Below are 22,429 nucleotides of genomic sequence, written 5' to 3'. Positions count from 1 at the left end.
GTGTTCCACAAGGATCTGTTTTGGGACCATTGCTGTTTGTCATTTTTATAAATGACCTAGATGAGGGGCTTGAAAGCTGGGTGAGCAAGTTTGCGGATGACACAAAAGTCGGTGGAGTTGTGGACAGCGAAGAAGGATGTGGCAGGTTACAGCGGGATATAGAAAAGTTGCAGAGCTGGGCAGAAAGGTGGCAAATGGAGTTCAATGTAGCTAAGTGTGAAGTCATTCACTTTGGTAGGAGTAACAAGAAGATGGATTACTGGGCTAATGGTAGGCTACTTGGTAGTGTGGATGAGCAGAGGGATCTTGGTGTCCATATACACAGATCTCTGAAAGTTGCCACCCAGGTAAACAATGCTGTGAAGAAGGCATATGGTGTACTGGGCTTTATTGGTAGAGGAATTGAGTTCCGGAGTCCTGAGGTCATGTTGCAGTTGTATAAGACTCTGGTGCGGCCTCATCTGGAGTATTGTGTGCAGTTTTGGTCACCATACTATAGGAAGGATGTGGAGGCATTGGAACGAGTGCAGAGGAGATTTACCAGGATTTGCCTGGTATGGTAGGAAGATCGTATGAGGAAAGGCTGAGGCACTTGGGGCTGTTCTTATTGGAGAAAAGAAGGTTTAGGGGAGATTTGATAGAGGTGTACAAGATGATTAGGGGTTTGGATAGGGTTGACAGTGAGAACCTTTTTCCGCTAATGGAGTCAGCTGTTACTAGGGGACACAGCTTTAAATTAAGGGGTGGTAGGTATAGGACAGATGTTAGGGGTAGATTCTTTACTCAGCGGGTTGTGAGTTCATGGAATGCCCTGTCAGTAGCAGTGGTGGACCCTCCCTCTTTATGGTCATTTAAGCGGGCATTGGATAAGCATATGGAGGTTATTAGGCTAGTGTAGGTTAGGTAGGCTTCGGTCGGCGCAACATCGAGGGCCGAAGGGCCTGTACTGCGCTGTATTTTTCTATGTTCTATGTTCTATGTTCTATCCATCCGGTCCACACCAGCCCTCTCCCTCCAGTCCACACTGGCCCTTCCCCAAGTCCGCACAGGCCCTCTCCCTCCAGTCCATACTGGGGCTCTCCATCCAGTCCACACCGGCCCTCTCCTGCCCGCACCACCCCGGCCATCTCTCTCCAGTCCATACTGGTCCTCTCCGTCCAGTCCACATGGGCCCTCTCCTCCATTCCACGCCAGCCCTCTCCCTCCAGTCTAGACCGACCCTCTTTCTTCCGTCCACAACGGCCCTATGCATCCAATCCACACCAGCCCTCTCCTCCAGTCCACACCGGCCCTCTCCCTCCAGTCCACACTGGCCCTCTCCCTCCAGTCCACACTGGCCCTTCCCCAAGTCCGCACAGGCCCTCTCCCTCCAGTCCATACTGGGGCTCTCCATCCAGTCCACACCGGCCCTCTCCTGCCAGCACCACCCCGGCAATCTCCCTCCAGTCCATACTGGTCCTCTCCGTCCAGTCCACATGGGCCCTCTCCTCCATTCCACGCCAGCATTCTCCTCCAATCCACACCAGCCCTCTCCCTCCAGTCTAGACCGACCCTCTTTTTTCCGTCCACAATGGCCCTATCCATCCAATCCACACCAGCCCTCTCCCTCAAGTCCACACCGGCCCTATCACTCCAGTCCACGTCAGCCTTTACCTCCAGCACCACACCGGCCCTCTTCTACAGTCCACACCAGCCCTCTCTCTCCAGTCCACACCGGCCCACTCCCTCCAGTCCAGACTGGCCCTCTCCCGCCAGCCCACACCGGCCCTCTCCCTCCAGTCCACTTCAGCCCTTCCCCAAGTCCGCACAGGCCCTCTCCCTCCAGTTCATACTGAGGCTCTACATCCAGTCCACAGCAGCCCTCTCCTGCCTGCACCACCCCGGCCCTTTCCCTCCAGTCCACACCGGCCCTCTCCCTCCAGTCCATAATGGTCCTCTCCGTCCAGCCCCACGCCGGTCCTCCCCCTCCAGTCCACAAAGTCCCTCTCCCTCCAGTCCATACCGGCTGTCTCCTCCAGTCCACGCCAGCCCTCTCCCTCCAGTCTAGACCGACCCTCTTTCTTCAGTCTACAACGGCCCTATCCATCCAATCCACACTGTTCCTCTCCCTCAAGTCCACACCGGCCATCTCCTCCAGCCCACATCGGCTCACTCCCTCCATCTACACCGGCCCTTCCCCAAGTCCGCATAGGCCCTCTCCCTCCAGTCCAGACCGACCCTCTTTCTTCAGTCCACACCGTCCCTCTCCCTCCAGCATCACACTGGCCCTCTCCCTCCAGACCACACCGGCCCTCCCCACTAGTCCTCGCCGACCCTCTCCTCCAGTCCACACCGGCCCTCTCCTCCAGTCCACACCGGCCCTCTCCCTCCAGCACCACACCGGCTCTCTCCCTCCAGTCCACATCGGCCATCTCCCTCCAGTCCGCACCAGCCCTCTCCCTCCAGTCCACAAAGGCCCTCTCCTGTTGTCCTCGCTGGCCCTCTCCTCCGGTCCACACTGACCCTCTCCTCCAGTCCACACTGGCCCTATCACCCCAGTCCACACCGGCCATCTCCTCTAGACCACACTGGCTCTCGCCCTCCAGTCCACACCAGCCCTCTCCCTCCAGTCCACACCGGCCATCTCCCTGCAGCACCACACCGGCCCACTCCCTCCAGTCCACAGAGACCCTGACCTCCAGCACCATACCGTCCCTCTCCCTCCAGCATCACACTGGCCCTCCCCACTAGTCCTCGCCGGCCCTCTCCTCCAGTCCACACCGGCCCTCTCCCTCCAGTCCACACCGGCCATCTCCCTCCAGCACCACACCGGCCATCTCCCTCCAGCACCACACCGGCCCACTCCCTCCAGTCCATACCGGCCTTCTCCCTCCAGTCCACACTAGCCCTCTCCCTCCAGTCCACACTGGCCTCACCTTTAGTCCTCGCTGGCCCTCACCTCCAGTCCACACAGGCTCTGTCCTCCAGTACCATACCGTCCCTCTCCCTGCAGCATCACACCGGCCCTCTCCCTCCAGTCCACACCGGCCCTCCCCACTAGTCCTCGCCGGCCCTCTCCTCCAGTCCTCGCCGACCCTCTCCTCCAACACACACCGCCCTCTCTTCCAGTTCACCACCGGCTTTCTCCCTCCAGTCCTTGCTGGCCCTCTCCTCCAGTCCACACCGGCCCAGTCCTCCAGTCCACACCGGCCTCTCCTTCCAGTCCACACCGGCCATTTCCCTCCAGTCCACTCCGGCCCTCTCCCTCCAGTCCACACCAGCCCTCTCCTCCAGTCCATGTCGGCCCTCTCCCTCCAATCCACATCGGTCCTCTCTTCCAGTCCACACTGGCACTCTCCTCCAGCACCAAAACGGCCCTCTCCCTCCAGTCCACACCGGCCATCTCCCTGCAGCACCACACCGGCCCACTCCCTCCAGTCCACAGAGACCCTGTCCTCTAGCACCATACCGTCCCTCTCCCTCCAGCATCACACTGGCCCTCTCCCTCCAGTTCACACTGGCCCTCCCCACTAGGCCTCGCCGGCCCTCTACCTCCAGCACCACACCGTCCCGCTCCTTCCAGTTGACCCTGGCGCTCTCTCTCCAGCCCACACTGGCCCTCTCACTCCAGTCCACACTGGCCCTTCCCCAAATCTGCATAGGCCCTCTCCCTCCAGTCCATAACGGGCCTCTCCCTCCAATCCACACCGGCCCTCGTCTCCAGCATCACACTGGCCCTCTCCCCCCAGTCCACTCCGGCCCTCTCCACTAGTCCTCGCCGGCCCTCTCCTCCAGTCCACACTGGCCCTCACCTCCAGTCCACACAGGCCCTGTCCTGCAGCACCATACCGTCCCTCTCCCTCCAGCATCACACTGGCCCTCTCCCTCCAGACCACACCGGCCCTCCCCACTAGTCCTCGCCGACCCTCTCCTCCAGTCCACACCGGCCCTCTCCTCCAGTCCACACCGGCCCTCTCCCTCCAGCACCACACCGTTCCTCTCCCTCCAGCACCACACTGGCTCTCTCCCTCCAGTCCACATCGGCCATCTCCCTCCAGTCCGCACCGGCCCTCTCCCTCCAGTCCACAAGGGCCCTCTCCTGTTGTCCTCGCTGGCCCTCTCCTCCGGTCCACACCGACCCTCTCCTCCAGTCCACACTGGCCCTATCACCCCAGTCCACACCGGCCATCTCCTCTAGACCACACTGGCTCTCGCCCTCCAGTCCACACCAGCCCTCTCCCTCCAGTCCACACCGGCCATCTCCCTGCAGCACCACACCGGCCCACTCCCTCCAGTCCACAGAGACCCTGACCTCCAGCACCATACCGTCCCTCTCCCTCCAGCATCACACTGGCCCTCTCCCTCCAGTTCACACTGGCCCTCCCCACTAGTCCTCGCCGGCCCTCTCCTCCAGTCCACACCGGCCCTCTCCCTCCAGTCCACACCGGCCATCTCCCTCCAGCACCACACCGGCCATCTCCCTCCAGCACCACACCGGCCCACTCCCTCCAGTCCATACCGGCCTTCTCCCTCCAGTCCACACTAGCCCTCTCCCTCCAGTCCACACTGGCCTCACCTTTAGTCCTCGCTGGCCCTCACCTCCAGTCCACACAGGCTCTGTCCTCCAGTACCATACCGTCCCTCTCCCTGCAGCATCACACCGGCCCTCTCCCTCCAGTCCACACCGGCCCTCCCCACTAGTCCTCGCCGGCCCTCTCCTCCAGTCCACACCGGCCCTCTCCCTCCAGTCCACACCGGCCCGCTCCCTCCAGCACCACACCGTTTCTCTCCCTCCAGTCCACACCGTCCTTTTCCTTCCAGTTGACACCGACCCTCTCTCTCCAGTCCACACTTGCCTTTTCCCTAAGTCCGCACACGCCCTCTCCCTCCAGTCCATAACGGGCCTCTCCATGCAATCCACACAGGCCCTCTTCCACCAGCACAACACCAGCCCTTTCCCTCCAATCCATACTGTCCCTCTCCCTCCAGTCCACTCCGGCTCTCTCCATTAGTCCTCGCCGGCCCTCTCATCCAGTCCACACCGGCCCTCTCATCCAGCCCACACTGGCCCTCTCATCCAGTCCACACCGGCCCTCTCCTCCAGTCCACACCGGCCCTCTCCCTCCAGTCCACACCGGCCATCTCCCTGCAGCACCACACCGGCCCACTCCCTCCAGTCCACAGAGACCCTGTCCTCAAGCACCATACCGTCCCTCTCCCTCCAGCATCACGCCGGCCCTCTCCCTCCAGTCCACTCCGGCCCTCTCCTGTAGTCCTCGCTGGCCCTCTCCTCCGGTCCACACCGACCCTCTCCTCCGATCCACGACAGCCCTATCCCTCCAGTCCACACCGGCCATCTCCTCCAATCCACACCGGCACTCTTCGCCAGCACCACACCGGCCCTCTCCCTCCAGTCCACACCGGCCCTCTCCTCCAGTCCACACTGGCCCTTTCCTCCAGTCCACACTGGCCCTCTCCGCTAGTCCATACCGGCCCTCACCTCCAGTCCACACAGGCCCTGACCTCCAGCACCATACCGTCCCTCTCCCTCCAGCATCACACCGGCCCTCTGCCTCCAGTCCACACCGGCCCTCTCCACTAGTCCTCGCCGGCCCGCTCCTCCAGTCCACACCGGCCCTCTCCCTCCAGCACCACACCGGCCCTCTCCCTCCAGCACCACACCGGCATTCTCCCTCCAGTCCGCACCGGCACTCTCCCTCCAGTCCGCACCGGCACTCTCCCTCCAGTCCACGTCGGCCCTCTCCTGTAGTCCTCGCTTGCCCTCTCCTCCGGTCCACACCGGCCATCTCCTCCAATCCACACCGTCCCTCTACCTCCAGCACCACACTGGCCCTTCCCCAAATCCGCACAGGCCCTCTCCCTCCAGTCCATAACGGGCCACTCCCTCCAATCCACACTGGCCCTCGTCTCCAGCATCGCATTCGCCCTCTCCCCCCAGTACACTCCGGCCCTCTCCACTAGTCCTCGCCGGCCCTCTCCTCCAGTCCACACCTGCCCTCTCCTCCAGTCCACACCGGCCATCTCCCCCCACCACCACACTGGCCCTCTCCTTCCAGCCTACACCGGCCCTCTCCCTCCAGTCCAGACTGACCCTCTCCTCCAGTCCACACCGGCCGTCTCCTCCAGTCCACGCCGGCCGGCTCCCTCCAGCACCACACCGGCCCTCTCCCACCAGCATCACACCGGCCCTCTCCCTCCAGCATCACACCGGCCCTCTCCCTCCAGCACCACACCAGCCCTCTCATCCAGTCCACACCGGCCCTCTCCTCCAGTCCACACCGGCCCTCTCCTCCAGTCCACACTGGCCCTTTCCTCCAGTCCACACTGGCACTCTCCTCCAGCACCACAACGGCCCCCTCCCTCCAGTCCACACCGGCCATCTCCCTGCAGCACCACACCGGCCCACTCCCTCCAGTCCACAGAGACCCTGTCCTACAGCACCATACCGTCCCTCTCCCTCCAGCATCACACCGGCCCTCTCCCTCCAGTCCACTCCGGCCCTCTCCTCCAGTCCACGCCGGCCCTCTCCACTAGTCCTCGCCGGCCCTCACCTCCAGTCCACACCGGCCCTCTCCCTCCAGCACCACACCGGCCCTCTCCCACCAGTCCACATCGGCCCTCTCCCTCCAGCATCACACCAGCCCTCACCTCCAGTCCACACAGGCCCTGTCCTCCAGCACCATACCGGCCCTCTTCCTCCAGCATCACACCGGCCCTCTGCCTCCAGTCCACTCCGGCCCTCTCCACTAGTCCTCGCCGGCCCGCTCCTCCAGTCCACACCGGCCCTCTCCTCCAGTCCACACTGGCCCTTTCCTCCAGTCCACACTGGCCCTCCCTCTAGTCCATACCGGCCCTCACCTCCAGCCCACACAGGCCCTGACCTCCAGCACCATACCGTCCCTCTCCCTCCAGCATCACACCGGCCCTCTGCCTCCAGTCCACACCGGCCCTCTCCACTAGTCCTCGCCGGCCCGCTCCTCCAGTCCACACCGGCCCGCTCCTCCAGTCCACACCGGCCCTCTCCTCCAGTCCACACCGGCCCTCTCCATCCAGCACCAAACCGGCCCTCTCCCTCCAGCTCCGCACCGGCACTCTCCCTCCAGTCCGCACCGGCACTCTCCCTCCAGTCCGCACCGGCACTCTCCCTCCAGTCCACGTCGGCCCTCTCCTGTAGTCCTCGCTGGCCCTCTCCTCCGGTCCACACCGGCCATCTCCTTCAATCCACACTGGTCCTTTCCTCCAGTCCACACTGGCCCTCTCCTCTAGTCCATACCGGCCCTCACCTCCAGTCCACACAGGACCTGACCTCCAGCACCATACCGTCCCTCTCCCTCCAGCATCACACCGGCCCTCTGCCTCCAGCCCACACCGGCCCTCTCCCTCCAGCACCACACCGGCACTCTCCCTCCAGCACCACACCGGCACTCTCCCTCCAGCACCACATCGGCCATCTCCCCCCACCACCACACTCGCCCTCTCCCTCCAGTCCACACCGACCCTCTCCACCCAGTCCAGACTGACCCTCTTTCTCCAGGCCACAATGGCCCTATCCATCCAGTCCACACTCGCCCTCTCCCTCCAGCCCACACCAGCCCTCTCCTACCAGCCCACACCGGCCCTCTCCCTCCAGTCCACACCGGCCCTCTCCCTCCAGTCCACGCCAGCCCTCTCCCTCCAGTCCACGCCAGCCCTATCCCTCCAGTCCACACCGGCCCTCACCTCCAGTCCACACCGGCCGTGTCATCCAGCACCATACCATCCCTCTCCCTCCAGCACCACACCGGCCTTCTCCTACAGTTCACATCGGCCCTATCGTTCCAGACCACACCGGCTCTCGCCCTTCAGTCCTCGCCGGCCCTCTCCTCCAGTCCACACTGGCCCACTCCTCCAGTCCACGCCAGCCCTCTCCTCCAGTCAACGCCGGCCCTCTCCTCAAGTCCACACTGGCCCTCTCCTCCAGTCCACACCGACCCTCTCCCTCCAATCCAGATTGACCCTCTTTCTCCAGTCCACAATGGCCCTCTCACTCGAGCCCACACCGGCCCTCTCCCTCCAGCACCACACCGGCCCTCTCCCACCAGTCCACATCGGCCCTCTCCCTCCAGCATCACACCAGCCCTCACCTCCAGTCCACACAGGCCCTGTCCTCCAGCACCATACCGGCCCTCTCCCTCCAGCATCACACCGGCCCTCTCCCTCCAGTCCACACTGGCCCTTTCCTCCAGTCCACACTGGCCCTCTCCTCTAGTCCATACCGGCCCTCACCTCCAGTCCACACAGGCCCTGACCTCCAGCACCATACCGTCCCTCTCCCTCCAGCATCACACCGGCCCTCTGCCTCCAGTCCACACCGGCCCTCTCCACTAGTCCTCGCCGGCCCGCTCCTCCAGTCCACACCGGCCCTCTCCTCCAGTACACACTGGCCCTTTCCTCCAGTCTACACTGGCCCTCTCTTCTAGTCCATACCGGCCCTCACCTCCAGTCCACACCGGCCCTCTCCACTAGTCCTCGCCGGCCCGCTCCTCCAGTCCACACCGGCCCTCTCCCTCCAGCACCACACCGGCCCTCTCCCTCCAGCACCACACCGGCACTCTCCCTCCAGTCCGCACCGGCACTCTCCCTCCAGTCCGCACCGGCACTCTCCCTCCAGTCCACGTCGGCCCTCTCCTGTAGTCCTCGCTGGCCCTCTCCTCCGGTCCACACCGGCCATCTCCTCCAATCCACACTGGCCCTTTCCTCCAGTCCACACTGGCCCTCTCCTCTAGTCCATACCGGCTCTCACCTCCAGTCCACACAGGCCCTGACCTCCAGCACCATACCGTCCCTCTCCCTCCAGCATCACACCGGCCCTCTGCCTCCAGTCCACACCGACCCTCTCCACCCAGTCCAAACTGACCCTCTTTCTCCAGGCCACAATGGCCCTATCCATCCAGTCCACACTCGCCCTCTCCCTCCAGCCCACACCAGCCCTCTCCTTCCAGCCCACACCGGCCCTCTCCCTCCAGTCCACGCCGGCCCTCTCCTCCAGTCCACACCAGCCCTCTCCCTCCAGTCCACGCCGGCCCTCTCCTCCAGTCCACGCCAGCCCTATCCCTCCAGTCCACACCGGCCCTCACCACCAGTCCACACCGGCCGTGTCATCCAGCACCATACCATCCCTCTCCCTCCAGCACCACACCGGCCTTCTCCTACAGTTCACATCGGCCCTCTCGTTCCAGACCACACCGGCTCTCGCCCTTCAGTCCTCGCCGGCCCTCTCCTCCAGTCCACACTGGCCCACTCCTCCAGTCCACGCCAGCCCTCTCCTCCAGTCAACGCCGGCCCTCTCCTCCAGTCCACACCGGCCCTCTCCCTCAAGTCCATATCGGCACTCGCTCCCATTCCATGCCAGCATTCTCCTCCAGTCCTCACCGTCCGTCTACCTCCAGCACCACACCGGCCCTCTCCCTCCAGTCCACACTGGCCCTTCCCCAAATCCGCACAGGCCCTCTCCCTCCAGTCCATAACGGGCCTTTCCATCCAGTCCAGACTGACCCTCTTTCTCCAGTCAACAATGGCCCTATCCATCCAGTCCACACTCGCCCTCTCCCTCCAGCCCACACCAGCCCTCTCCTTCCAGCCCACACCGGCCCTCTCCCTCCAGTACACACCGGCCCTCTCCCTCCAGTCCGCATCGGCCCTCTCCTGTAGTCATCGTTGGCCCTCTCCGCCGGTCCACACCGGCCTTCTCCCTCCAGTCCACGCCGGCCCTCTCCTCCAGTCCACGCCAGCCCTATTCCTCCAGTCCACACCGGCCCTCTCCCTCCAGTCCACGCCGGCTCTCTCCCTCCAGTCCACATCGGCCCTCTCCTGTAGTCCTCGTTGGCCCTCTCCCCCGGTACACACCGGCCCTCTCCCTCCAGTCCACACCGGCCCTCCCCACTAGTCCTCGCTGGCCCTCTCCTCCAGTCCACACCGGCCCTCATCTCCAGTCCACACAGGCACTGTCCTCCAGCACCATACCGGCCCTCTCCCTCTAGCATCACACCGGCCCTCTCCTCCAGTCCACACCGGCCGTGTCATCCAGCACCATACCATCCCTCTCCCTCCAGCACCACACCGGCCTTCTCCTACAGTTCACATCGGCCCTCTCGCTCCAGACCACACCGGCTCGCCTTCAGTCCACGCCAGCCCTCTCCTCCAGTCAACGCCGGCCCTCTCCTCCAGTTCACACTGGCCCTCTCCCTCCAGTCCAGACCGGCCCTCTCCCTCCCGTCCACACTGGCCCTCTCCCTCCAGCCCACACTGGCCGTCTCATCTAGTCCACACCATATTTTCCTGCAGCCCACACTGGCCCTCTCCCTCCAGCCCACACCGACCCTCTCCCTCCAGTCCAGATTGACCCTCTTTCTCCAGTCCACAATGGCCCTCTCCCTCCAGCCCACACCGGCCCTCTCCCTCCTGTCCACACTGGCCCTCTCCCTCCTGTCCACACTGGCCCTCTCCTCCAGTCCACACCGACCCTCTCCCTCCAATCCAGATTGACCCTCTTTCTCCAGTCCACGCCGGCACTCTCCTCCAGTCCACGCCGGCACTCTCCTCCAGTCCACGCCGGCACACTCCTCCAGTCCACGCCGGCACTCTCCTCCAGTCCACGCCGGCACTCTCCCTCCAGTCCACGCTGGCACTCTCCTGTAGTCCTCGTTGGCCCTCTCCTCCGGTCCACACCGACCCTCTCCTCCTGTCCACGCCAGCCCTATCCCTCCAGTCCACACCGGCCATCTCCTCCAGTCCACACCGGCCCAGTCCCTCCAGTCCACAGAGACCCTGTCCTACAGCACCATACCGTCCCTCTCCCTCCAGCATCACACCGGCCCTCTCCCTCCAGTCCACTCCGGCCCTCTCCTCCAGTCCACACCGGCCCTCTCCCTCCAGCAACACACCGGCCCTCTCCCACCAGTCCACATCGGCCCTCTCCCTCCAGCATCACACCGGCCCTCTCACTCCAGTCCACACTGGCCCTTCCCCAAATCTGCACAGGCCCTCTCCCTCCAGTCCATAACGGGCCTCTCCCTCCAATCCACACTGGCCCTCGTCTCCAGCATCACACTGGCCCTCTCCCCCCAGACCACTCCGGCCCTCTCCACTAGTCCTCGCCGGCCCTCTCCTCCAGTCCACACCAGCCCTCTCCTTCCAGCCCACACCGGCCCTCTCCCTCCAGTCCAAGCCGGCCCTCTCCCTCCAGTCCACGCCAGCCCTATCCCTCCAGTCCACACCGGCCCTCAACTCCAATCCACACAGGCCCTGTCCTCCAGCACCATACCGGCCCTCTCCCTCCAGCATCACACCGGCCCTCTCCCTCCAGTCCACACCGGCCCTCCCCACTAGTCCTCGCCGGCCCTCTCCTCCAGTCCACACCGGCCCTCTCCTCCAGTCCACACCGGCCGTGTCATCCAGCACCATACCATCCCTCTCCCTCCAGTCCACGCCGGCCCTCTCCTGTAGTCCTCGTTGGCCCTCTCCTCCGGTCCACACCGACCCTCTCCTCCAGTCCACGCCAGCCCTATCCCTCCAGTCCACACCGGCCCTCTCCTCCAGTCCACACCGGCCCTCACCTCCAGTCCACACAGGCCCTGTCCTCCAGCACCATACCGGCCCTCTCCCTCCAGCATCACACCGGCCCTCTCCCTCCAGTCCACATCGGCCCTCTCCTGTAGTCCTCGTTGGCCCTCTCCTCCGGTCCACACCGGCCCTCTCCTCCAGTCCACACTGGCCCTCTCCCTCCAGCACCACACCGGCCCTCTCCCACCAGTCCACATCGGCCCTCTCCCTCCAGCATCACACCAGCCCTCACCTCCAGTCCACACAGGCCCTGTCCTCCAGCACCATACCGGCCCTCTCCCTCCAGCATCACACCGGCCCTCTCCCTCCAGTCCACACTGGCCCTTTCCTCCAGTCCACACTGGCCCTCTCCTCTAGTCCATACCGGCCCTCACCTCCAGTCCACACAGGCCCTGACCTCCAGCACCATACCGTCCCTCTCCCTCCAGCATCACACCGGCCCTCTGCCTCCAGTCCACACCGGCCCTCTCCACTAGTCCTCGCCGGCCCGCTCCTCCAGTCCACACCGGCCCTCTCCCTCCAGCACCACACCGGCCCTCTCCCTCCAGCACCACACCAGCACTCTCCCTCCAGCCCACACCAGCCCTCTCCTTCCAGCCCACACCGGCCCTCTCCCTCCAGTCCACGCCGGCTCTCTCCCTCCAGTCCACATCGGCCCTCTCCTGTAGTCCTCGTTGGCCCTCTCCCCGGTACACACCGGCCCTCTCCCTCCAGCCCACACCGGCCCTCCCCACTAGTCCTCGCTGGCCCTCTCCTCCAGTCCACACCGGCCCTCATCTCCAGTCCACACAGGCACTGTCCTCCAGCACCATACCGGCCCTCTCCCTCTAGCATCACACCAGCCCTCTCCTCCAGTCCACACCGGCCGTGTCATCCAGCACCACACCATCCCTCTCCCTCCAGCACCACACCGGCCTTCTCCTACAGTTCACATCGGCCCTCTCGCTCCAGACCACACCGGCTCGCCTTCAGTCCACGCCAGCCCTCTCCTCCAGTCAACGCCGGCCCTCTCCTCCAGTCCACACTGGCCCTCTCCCTCCAGTCCAGACCGGCCCTCTCCCTCCCGTCCACACTGGCCCTCTCCCTCCAGCCCACACTGGCCGTCTCATCTAGTCCACACCATATTTTCCTGCAGTCCACACTGGCCCTCTCCCTCCAGCCCACACCGGCCCTCTCCCTCCTGTCCACACTGGCCCTCTCCTCCAGTCCACACCGACCCTCTCCCTCCAGTCCAGATTGACCCTCTTTCTCCAGTCCACAATGGCCCTCTCCCTCCAGCCCACACCGGCCCTCTCCCTCCTGTCCACACTGGCCCTCTCCCTCCTGTCCACACTGGCCCTCTCCTCCAGTCCACACCGGCCCTCTCCCTCCAATCCAGATTGACCCTCTTTCTCCAGTCCACGCCGGCACACTCCTCCAGTCCACGCCGGCACTCTCCTCCAGTCCACGCCGGCACTCTCCCTCCAGTCCACGCTGGCACTCTCCTGTAGTCCTCGTTGGCCCTCTCCTCCGGTCCACACCGACCCTCTCCTCCTGTCCACGCCAGCCCTATCCCTCCAGTCCACACCGGCCATCTCCTCCAGTCCACACCGGCCCACTCCCTCCAGTCCACAGAGACCCTGTCCTACAGCACCATACCGTCCCTCTCCCTCCAGCATCACACCGGCCCTCTCCCTCCAGTCCACTCCGGCCCTCTCCTCCAGTCCACATCGGCCCTCTCCCTCCAGCATCACACCGGCCCTCTCACTCCAGTCCACACTGGCCCTTCCCCAAATCTGCACATGCCCTCTCCCTCCAGTCCATAACGGGCCTCTCCCTCCAATCCACACTGGCCCTCGTCTCCAGCATCACACTGGCCCTCTCCCCCCAGACCACTCCGGCCCTCTCCACTAGTCCTCGCCGGCCCTCTCCTCCAGTCCACACCAGCCCTCTCCTTCCAGCCCACACCGGCCCTCTCCCTCCAGTCCACGCCGGCCCTCTCCTCCAGTCCACGCCAGCCCTATCCCTCCAGTCCACACCGGCCCTCACCTCCAATCCACACAGGCCCTGTCCTCCAGCACCATACCGTCCCTCTCCCTCCAGCATCACACCGGCCCTCTCCCTCCAGTCCACACCGGCCCTCCACACTAGTCCTCGCTGGCCCTCTCCTCCAGTCCACACCGGCCCTCACCACCAGTCCACACAGGCCCTGTCCTCCAGCACCATACCGGCCCTCTCCCTCCAGCATCACACCGGCCCTCTCCCTCCAGTCCACACCGGCCCTCCCCACTAGTCCTCGCCGGCCCTCTCCTCCAGTCCACACCGGCCCTCTCCTCCAGTCCACACCGGCCGTGTCATCCAGCACCATACCATCCCTCTCCCTCCAGTCCACGCCGGCCCTCTCCCTCCAGTCCACACCGGCCCTCTCCTCCAGTCCACACCAGCCCTCATCTCCAGTCCACACAGGCACTGTCCTCCAGCACCATACCGGCCCTCTCCCTCTAGCATCACACCGGCCCTCTCCTCCAGTCCACACCGGCCGTGTCATCCAGCACCACACCATCCCTCTCCCTTCAGCACCACACCGGCCTTCTCCTACAGTTCACATCGGCCCTCTCGCTCCAGACCACACCGGCTCGCCTTCAGTCCACGCCAGCCCTCTCCTCCAGTCAACGCCGGCCCTCTCCTCCAGTCCACACTGGCCCTCTCCCTCCAGCCCACACCGGCCCTCTCCCTCCAGCCCACACCGGCCCTCTCCTCTAGTCCACACTGGCCCTCTCCCTCCAGTCCACACCGGCCCTCTCCACCATACCACGCCAGCATTCTCCTCCACTTCACAACGGCCCTCTCCCTCCAGCACCACACTGGCCTCTCCCTCCAGTCCACACCAGCCCTCTCCCTCCAGTCCACACCAGCCCTCTCCTCCAACGTCACACCTGCCCTCTCCCCCCAGCACCACACCGGCCCCATCCCTCCAGTCCACACCGGACCTCTCCCTCCGGTCCACATCGGACCTCTCCCTCCAGTTCACACCAGTCCTCTCCTCCAGTCCACACCGGCCCTCTACCTCCAGCACCACACCGGCCCTCTCCCTCCAGTCCACACTGGCCCTTCCCCAAGTCCGCACATGCCCTCTCCCTCCAGTCCATAATGGGCCTCTCCCTCCAATCCACACCGGCCCTCATCTCCAGCATCACACTGGCCCTCTCCAGCCAGTCCACTCTGGCCCTCTCCACTAGTCCTCGCCGGCCCTCTCCTCCAGTCCACACCGGCCATCTCCCCCCACCACCACACTGGCCCTCTCCCTCCAGTCCACACCGACCCTCTCCACCCAGTCCAGACTGACCCTCTTTCTCCAGGCCACAATGGCCCTATCCATCCAGTCCACACTCGCCCTCTCCCTCCAGTCCACGCCGGCCCTCTCCTCCAGTCCACGCCGGCCCTCACCTCCAGTCCACGCCGGCCCTCACCTCCAGTCCACGCCGGCCGTGTCATCCAGCACCATACCATCCCTCTCCCTCCAGCACCACACCGGCCTTCTCCTACAGTTCACATCGGCCCTCTCGCTCCAGACCACACCGGCTCGCCTTCAGTCCACGCCGGCCCTCTCCTCCAGTCAACGCAGGCCCTCTCCTCCAGTCCACACTGGTCCTCTCCCTCCCGTCTACACTGGCCCTCTCCCTCCAGCCCACACTGGCCGTCTCATCTTGTCCACACCATATTCTCCTCCAGTCCACACCGACCCTCTCCCTCCAATCCAGATTGACCCTCTTTCTCCAGTCCACGCCGGCACTCTCCTCCAGTCCACGCCGGCACTCTCCTCCAGTCCACGCAGGCACTCTCCTCCAGTCCACGCCGGCACTCTCCCTCCAGTCCACGCCGGCACTCTCCTGTAGTCCTCGTTGGCCCTCTCCTCCGGTCCACACCGACCCTTTCCTCCTGTCCACGCCAGCCCTATCCCTCCAGTCAACACCGGCCCTCTCCCTCCAGTCCACATCGACCCTCTCCCTCCAGTCCAGACTGACCCTCTCCCTCCAGTCCACAACGGCCCTATCCATCCAGTCCACACCGGCCCTCTCCCTCAAGTCCATACCGGCACTCGCTCCCATTCCATGCCAGCATTCTCCTCCAGTCCTCACCGGCCCTCTACCTCCAGCACCACACCGTCCCTCTCCTTCCAGTTGACACCGGCCCTCTCTCTCCAGCCCACACTGGCCCTTCCCCAAATCCGCACAGGTCCTCTCCCTCCAGTCCATAACGGGCCTCTCCCTCCAATCCACACCGGTCCTCACCTCCAGCATCACACTGGCCCTCTCCCCCCAGTCCACTCCGGCCCTCTCCACTAGTCCTCGCCAGCCCTCTCCTCCAGTCCACACCGGCCCTCTCCTCCAGTCCATACCGGCCCTCTCCTCCAGTCCATACCGGCCCTCTCCTCCAGTCCAGACTGGCCGTGTCATCCAGCACCATACCATCCCTCTCCCTCCAGCACCACACCGGCTTTCTCCTACAGTTCACATCGGCCCTCTCGCTCCAGACCACACTGGCTCTCGCTCTTTAGTCCTCGCCGGCCCTCTCCCTCCAGTCCACACCGGCCCTCTCCTCCAGTCCACACCGGCCCTCATCTCCAGTCCACACAGGCACTGTCCTCCAGCACCATACCGGCCCTCTCCCTCTAGCATCACACCGGCCCTCTCCTCCAGTCCACACCGGCCGTGTCATCCAGCACCACACCATCCCTCTCCCTCCAGCACCACACCGGCCTTCTCCTACAGTTCACATCGGCCCTCTCGCTCCAGACCACACCGGCTCGCCTTCAGTCCACGCCAGCCCTCTCCTCCAGTCAACGCCGGCCCTCTCCTCCAGTCCACACTGGCCCTCTCCCTCCAGCCCACACCGGCCCTCTCCCTCCAGCCCACACCGGCCCTCTCCTCTAGTCCACACTGGCCCTCTCCCTCCAGTCCACACCGGCCCTCTCCACCATACCACGCCAGCATTCTCCTCCACTTCACAACGGCCCTCTCCCTCCAGCACCACACTGGCCTCTCCCTCCAGTCCACACCAGCCCTCTCCCTCCAGTCCACACCAGCCCTCTCCTCCAACGTCACACCTGCCCTCTCCCCCCAGCACCACACCGGCCCCATCCCTCCAGTCCACACCGGACCTCTCCCTCCGGTCCACATCGGACCTCTCCCTCCAGTTCACACCAGTCCTCTCCTCCAGTCCACACCGGCCCTCTACCTCCAGCACCACACCGGCCCTCTCCCTCCAGTCCACACTGGCCCTTCCCCAAGTCCGCACATGCCCTCTCCCTCCAGTCCATAATGGGCCTCTCCCTCCAATCCACACCGGCCCTCATCTCCAGCATCACACTGGCCCTCTCCAGCCAGTCCACTCTGGCCCTCTCCACTAGTCCTCGCCGGCCCTCTCCTCCAGTCCACACCGGCCATCTCCCCCCACCACCACACTGGCTCTCTCCCTCCAGTCCACACCGACCCTCTCCACCCAGTCCAGACTGACCCTCTTTCTCCAGGCCACAATGGCCCTATCCATCCAGTCCACACTCGCCCTCTCCCTCCAGTCCACGCCGGCCCTCTCCTCCAGTCCACGCCGGCCCTCACCTCCAGTCCACGCCGGCCCTCACCTCCAGTCCACGCCGGCCGTGTCATCCAGCACCATACCATCCCTCTCCCTCCAGCACCACACCGGCCTTCTCCTACAGTTCACATCGGCCCTCTCGCTCCAGACCACACCGGCTCGCCTTCAGTCCACGCCGGCCCTCTCCTCCAGTCAACGCAGGCCCTCTCCTCCAGTCCACACTGGTCCTCTCCCTCCCGTCTACACTGGCCCTCTCCCTCCAGCCCACACTGGCCGTCTCATCTTGTCCACACCATATTCTCCTCCAGTCCACACCGACCCTCTCCCTCCAATCCAGATTGACCCTCTTTCTCCAGTCCACGCCGGCACTCTCCTCCAGTCCACGCCGGCACTCTCCTCCAGTCCACGCAGGCACTCTCCTCCAGTCCACGCCGGCACTCTCCCTCCAGTCCACGCCGGCACTCTCCTGTAGTCCTCGTTGGCCCTCTCCTCCGGTCCACACCGACCCTTTCCTCCTGTCCACGCCAGCCCTATCCCTCCAGTCAACACCGGCCCTCTCCCTCCAGTCCACATCGACCCTCTCCCTCCAGTCCAGACTGACCCTCTCCCTCCAGTCCACAACGGCCCTATCCATCCAGTCCACACCGGCCCTCTCCCTCAAGTCCATACCGGCACTCGCTCCCATTCCATGCCAGCATTCTCCTCCAGTCCTCACCGGCCCTCTACCTCCAGCACCACACCGTCCCTCTCCTTCCAGTTGACACCGGCCCTCTCTCTCCAGCCCACACTGGCCCTTCCCCAAATCCGCACAGGTCCTCTCCCTCCAGTCCATAACGGGCCTCTCCCTCCAATCCACACCGGTCCTCACCTCCAGCATCACACTGGCCCTCTCCCCCCAGTCCACTCCGGCCCTCTCCACTAGTCCTCGCCAGCCCTCTCCTCCAGTCCACACCGGCCCTCTCCTCCAGTCCATACCGGCCCTCTCCTCCAGTCCATACCGGCCCTCTCCTCCAGTCCAGACTGGCCGTGTCATCCAGCACCATACCATCCCTCTCCCTCCAGCACCACACCGGCTTTCTCCTACAGTTCACATCGGCCCTCTCGCTCCAGACCACACTGGCTCTCGCTCTTTAGTCCTCGCCGGCCCTCTCCTCCAGTCCACACCGGCCCTCTCCTCCAGTCCATACCGGCCCTCTCCCTCCCGTCCACACTGGCCGTCTCATCTAGTCCACACCATATTCTCCTCCAGTCCACACCGGCCCTCTCCCTCCAGTCCACACCGGCCCTCTCCTCCAGACCACACCGACCCTCTCCCTCCAGTCCAGACTGACCCTCTTTCTCCAGTCCACAATGGCCCTATCCATCCAGTCCACACTCGCCCTCTCCCTCCAGCCCACACCAGCCCTCTTCTTCCAGCCCACAGCGGCCCTCTCCCTCCAGTCCACACCGGCCCTCTCCTCCTGTCCACGCTGGCACTCTCCCTCCAGTCCACATCGGCCCTCTCCTGTAGTCTTCGTTGGCCCTCTCCTCCGGTCCACACCGACCCTCTCCTCCAGTCCACATCGACCCTCTCCCTCCAGTCCAGACTGACCCTCTTTCTTCACTCCACAACGGCCCTATCCATCCAGTCCACACTGGCCCTCTCCCTCAAGTCCATACCGGCACTCGCTCCCATTCCATGCCAGCATTCTCCTCCAGTCCTCACCGGCCCTCTACCTCCAGCACCACACCGTCCCTCCCCTTCCAGTTGACACCGGCCCTCTCTCTCCAGTCCACACTGGCGCTTCCCCAAATCCGCACAGGTCCTCTCCCTCCAGTCCATAACGGGCCTCTCCCTCCAATCCACACCGGCCCTCACCTCCAGCATCACACTGGCCCTCTCCCCCCAGTCCACTCCGGCCTCTCCACTAGTCCTCGCCAGCCCTCTCCTCCAGTCCATACCGGCCCTCACCTCCAGTCCACACAGGCCCTGTCCTCCAGCACCATACCGTCCCTCTCCCTCCAGCATCACACTGGCCCTCTCCCTCCAGTCCACACTGGCCCTCTCCTCCAGTCCATACCGGCCCTCACCTCCAGTCCACACCGGCCGTGTCATCCAGCACCATACCATCCCTCTCCCTCCAACACCACACCGGCCATCTCCTACAGTTCACATCGGCCTTCTCGCTCCAGACCACACCGGCTCTCGCCCTACATGTCCTCACCGGCCCTCTCCTCCAGTCCACACCGGCCCTCTCCTCCAGTCCATGCCAGCCCAGTCCTCCAGTCCACGCCAGCCCTGTCCTCCAGTCCACACTGGCCCTCTCCCTCCAGTCCACACTGGCCATCACCCTCCAGTCCATACTGGCCCGCTCCCTCCAGCCCACACCAGCCCTGTCACTCCAGTCCACACCGGCCCTCTCCCTCCAGCCCACACCAGCCGTCACCCTCCAGCCCACCCCGGCCCTCTCTCTCTAGTCCACACTGGCCCTCTCCCTCCAGCCCACACCGGCCCTCTCCCTCCAATCCACACCGGTCCTCTCCTCTAGTCCACACTGGCCCTCTCCCTCTAGTCCACACCGGTCCTCTCCTCTAGTCCACACTGGCCCTCTCCCTCTAGTCCACACCGGCCCTCTCCCTCCAGTCCACACTGGCCCTCTCCTCCAGCACCACACCGGCCCTCTCCTCCAGCACCACACTGGCCCTCTCCTGTCCACACCGGTACTCTCCCTCCAGCACGATACCGGCCCTCTCCTCCAGTCCACACCGGCCCTCTCCACCAATTCACACCGGCTCTCTCCTCCACACCACACGCGCCCTCTCCTCCAGTCCACAGCGTCCCTCACCTCCAATCCACACAGGCCCTCTCCTCCAGTCCACACCGGCCGTCCCCATCCAGCACCACGTTGGCCCTCTCTCCAACACCACGCCAGCTCTCTCTTCAGTCCATGCCGGCCTTCTCCTCCAGTCCACACCGCCCCTCTCCCTCCAGTCCACACAGGCTGCCTTCCTCTAGCACCACACCGGCACTCTCCTCCGTCCACACCGGTCGTCTTCCACTAGCACCACACCAGCACTTTCCTCCAGTCCACACCGGCCCTCACCCTCCAGTCCACACCGGCCCACTCCTCCAGTCCACACCGGCCCACTCCCTCCAGTCCACACCGGCCCACTCCCTCCAGTCCACACCGGCCCTCTCCCTCCAGTCCACACCGGCCCACTCCGGCCCTCTCCTCCAACACCAAACCGGCCCACTCCTTCCAGTCCACACCGGCCCTCTCCTCCAGTCCACACCGGCCCACTCCTCCAGTCCACACCGGCCCACTCCTCCAGCACCACACTGGCCCTCTCCCTAAGCACCACATCGGCCCTCTCCATCCAGCACCACACTGGCCCTCTCCTCCAAACCACACTGGCCCTCTCTTCAGCACCACATTCTCCACCAGTCCACACCGATCCTGTCCTCGAGCACCTCAGCGGCCCTCGCACTCCAACACCACACCGGCCCTCTCCCTCCAGCACCACACTGGCCCTCTTCCTCCAACCCCGCTCCGGCCTCTCCTCCAACCCCACACCGGCCCTTTCCTCCAGCATCACACTGGCTCTCTCCCTCCAGTTCACACCGGCCCTCTCTTCCAGTTCACGCAGGTCCTCTCCTCCAGTCCACACTGGCCCTCTCCTCCAGCACCACACCGGCCCTCTCCTCCAGCACCACACCGGCCCTCTCCCTCCAGTCCACACTGGCCCTCTCCTCCAGCACCACACCGGTCCTCTCCTGTTCATACCGGTACTCTCCTTCCAGCACGATACCGGCCCTGTCCTCCAGTCCACACGGACCCTCTCCATCCAGCACCACATCTACCCTCTCCCTCGAGTCCATACTGGCCCTCTCCTCCAGTCCACATCAGCCCTCTCCCTCCATTCCACACCGGCTGTCTCCCTCTACTCCATGCCGGCCCTCTCCTCCAGTCCACAGCGTCCCTCACCTCCAATCCACACCGGCCCTCTCCTCCACTCTACACCGGCCGTCTCCATCCAGCACCACACCGGCCCTCTCCTCCAACACCACGCCAGCTCTCTCATCAGTCCACGCCGGCCTTCTCCTCCAGTCCACACTGCCCCTCTCCCTCCAGTCCACACAGGCTGCCTTCCTCTAGCACCACACCGGCACTCTCCTCCGTCCACACCGGTCGTCTTCCACTAGCACCACAGTGGCCCTCGCACTCCAGCCCACACCGGCCTTCTCCTCCAACACCAAACCGGCCCTCTCCCTCCAGTCCACACCGGCCCTCTCCTCCAGTCCACACCGGCCGTCTCCTCCAGTCCACACCGGCCCACTCCTCCAGTCCACATTGGCCCTCTCCTCCAGCACCACACCGGCCCTCTCCTCCAAACTACACTGGCCCTCTCTTCAACACCACACTGGCCCTCTCCCTCCAGTCCACACCGGCATTCTCCACCAGTCCACACCGATCCTGTCCTCGAGCACCTCAGCGGCCCTCGCACTCCAGCACCACACTGGCCCTTTCCCTTCAGTCCACGGTGACCCTCTCCTCCAGATTACACCGGCCCTCTCCTCCAACACCACATCGGCCCTCTCCTCCAGTCCACACTTGCCCTCTTCCTCCAGTCCACAACGGCCATCTCCCTCAGTCCATACCGGCCCTTTCCCCCTAGTCCACATCGGTCCTCTCCCTCCAGTCCACACCGGCCCTCTGCTCCTGCATTACAGCGACCCTCTCCCTCCAGCACAACACTGGCCCTTTCTCTCCAGTCCACATCGGCCCTCTCCCTCCAGTCCACATCGGCCCTCTCCCTCCAGTCCACGCCAGCCCACTCCATCCAGTCCACGCCAGCCCACTCCATCCAGTCCACGCCGGCCCTCTCCCTCCAGTCCACGCCGGCCCTCTCCCTCCAGTCCACAGCAGCCATCTCCTCCAACACCACACCGGCCCTCACCCTCCAGTCCACACAGGCCCTGTCCTCCAGCACCATACCGTCCCTCTCCCTCCAGCATCACACCGGCCCTCTCCCTCCAGTCCACACCGGCCCTCTCCTCCAGCACCACACCGGCCCTCTCCTGTCCACACCGGTACTCTCCCTCCAGCACGATACCGGCCCTGTCCTCCAGTCCACACCTAACCTCTCCATCCAGCACCGCATCTACCCTCTCCCTCTACTCCATGCCGGCCCTCTCCTCCAGCCCACACCGGCCCTCTCCCACCAGTCCACACCGGACATCTTCCCCCAGCACCACACCAGCCCTCTCCCTAGT

At 64.6% G+C, this 22,429-nt stretch overlaps 1 protein-coding gene across 2 annotated transcripts in view; it reads right to left on the bottom strand.

Annotated features, from left to right (window-relative positions):
- The window catches only part of LOC132807012 (KH domain-containing, RNA-binding, signal transduction-associated protein 2-like), a 556,391-nt gene that overhangs the window by 438,182 nt on the left and 95,780 nt on the right, over positions 1-22,429 (bottom strand). The window lies entirely within an intron of this gene.

The sequence above is a fragment of the Hemiscyllium ocellatum genome, chromosome 3, assembly GCF_020745735.1.
Source record: "Hemiscyllium ocellatum isolate sHemOce1 chromosome 3, sHemOce1.pat.X.cur, whole genome shotgun sequence".
Taxonomy (NCBI): domain Eukaryota; kingdom Metazoa; phylum Chordata; class Chondrichthyes; order Orectolobiformes; family Hemiscylliidae; genus Hemiscyllium; species Hemiscyllium ocellatum.
This window is presented reverse-complemented; position numbering and strand designations above follow the sequence as displayed.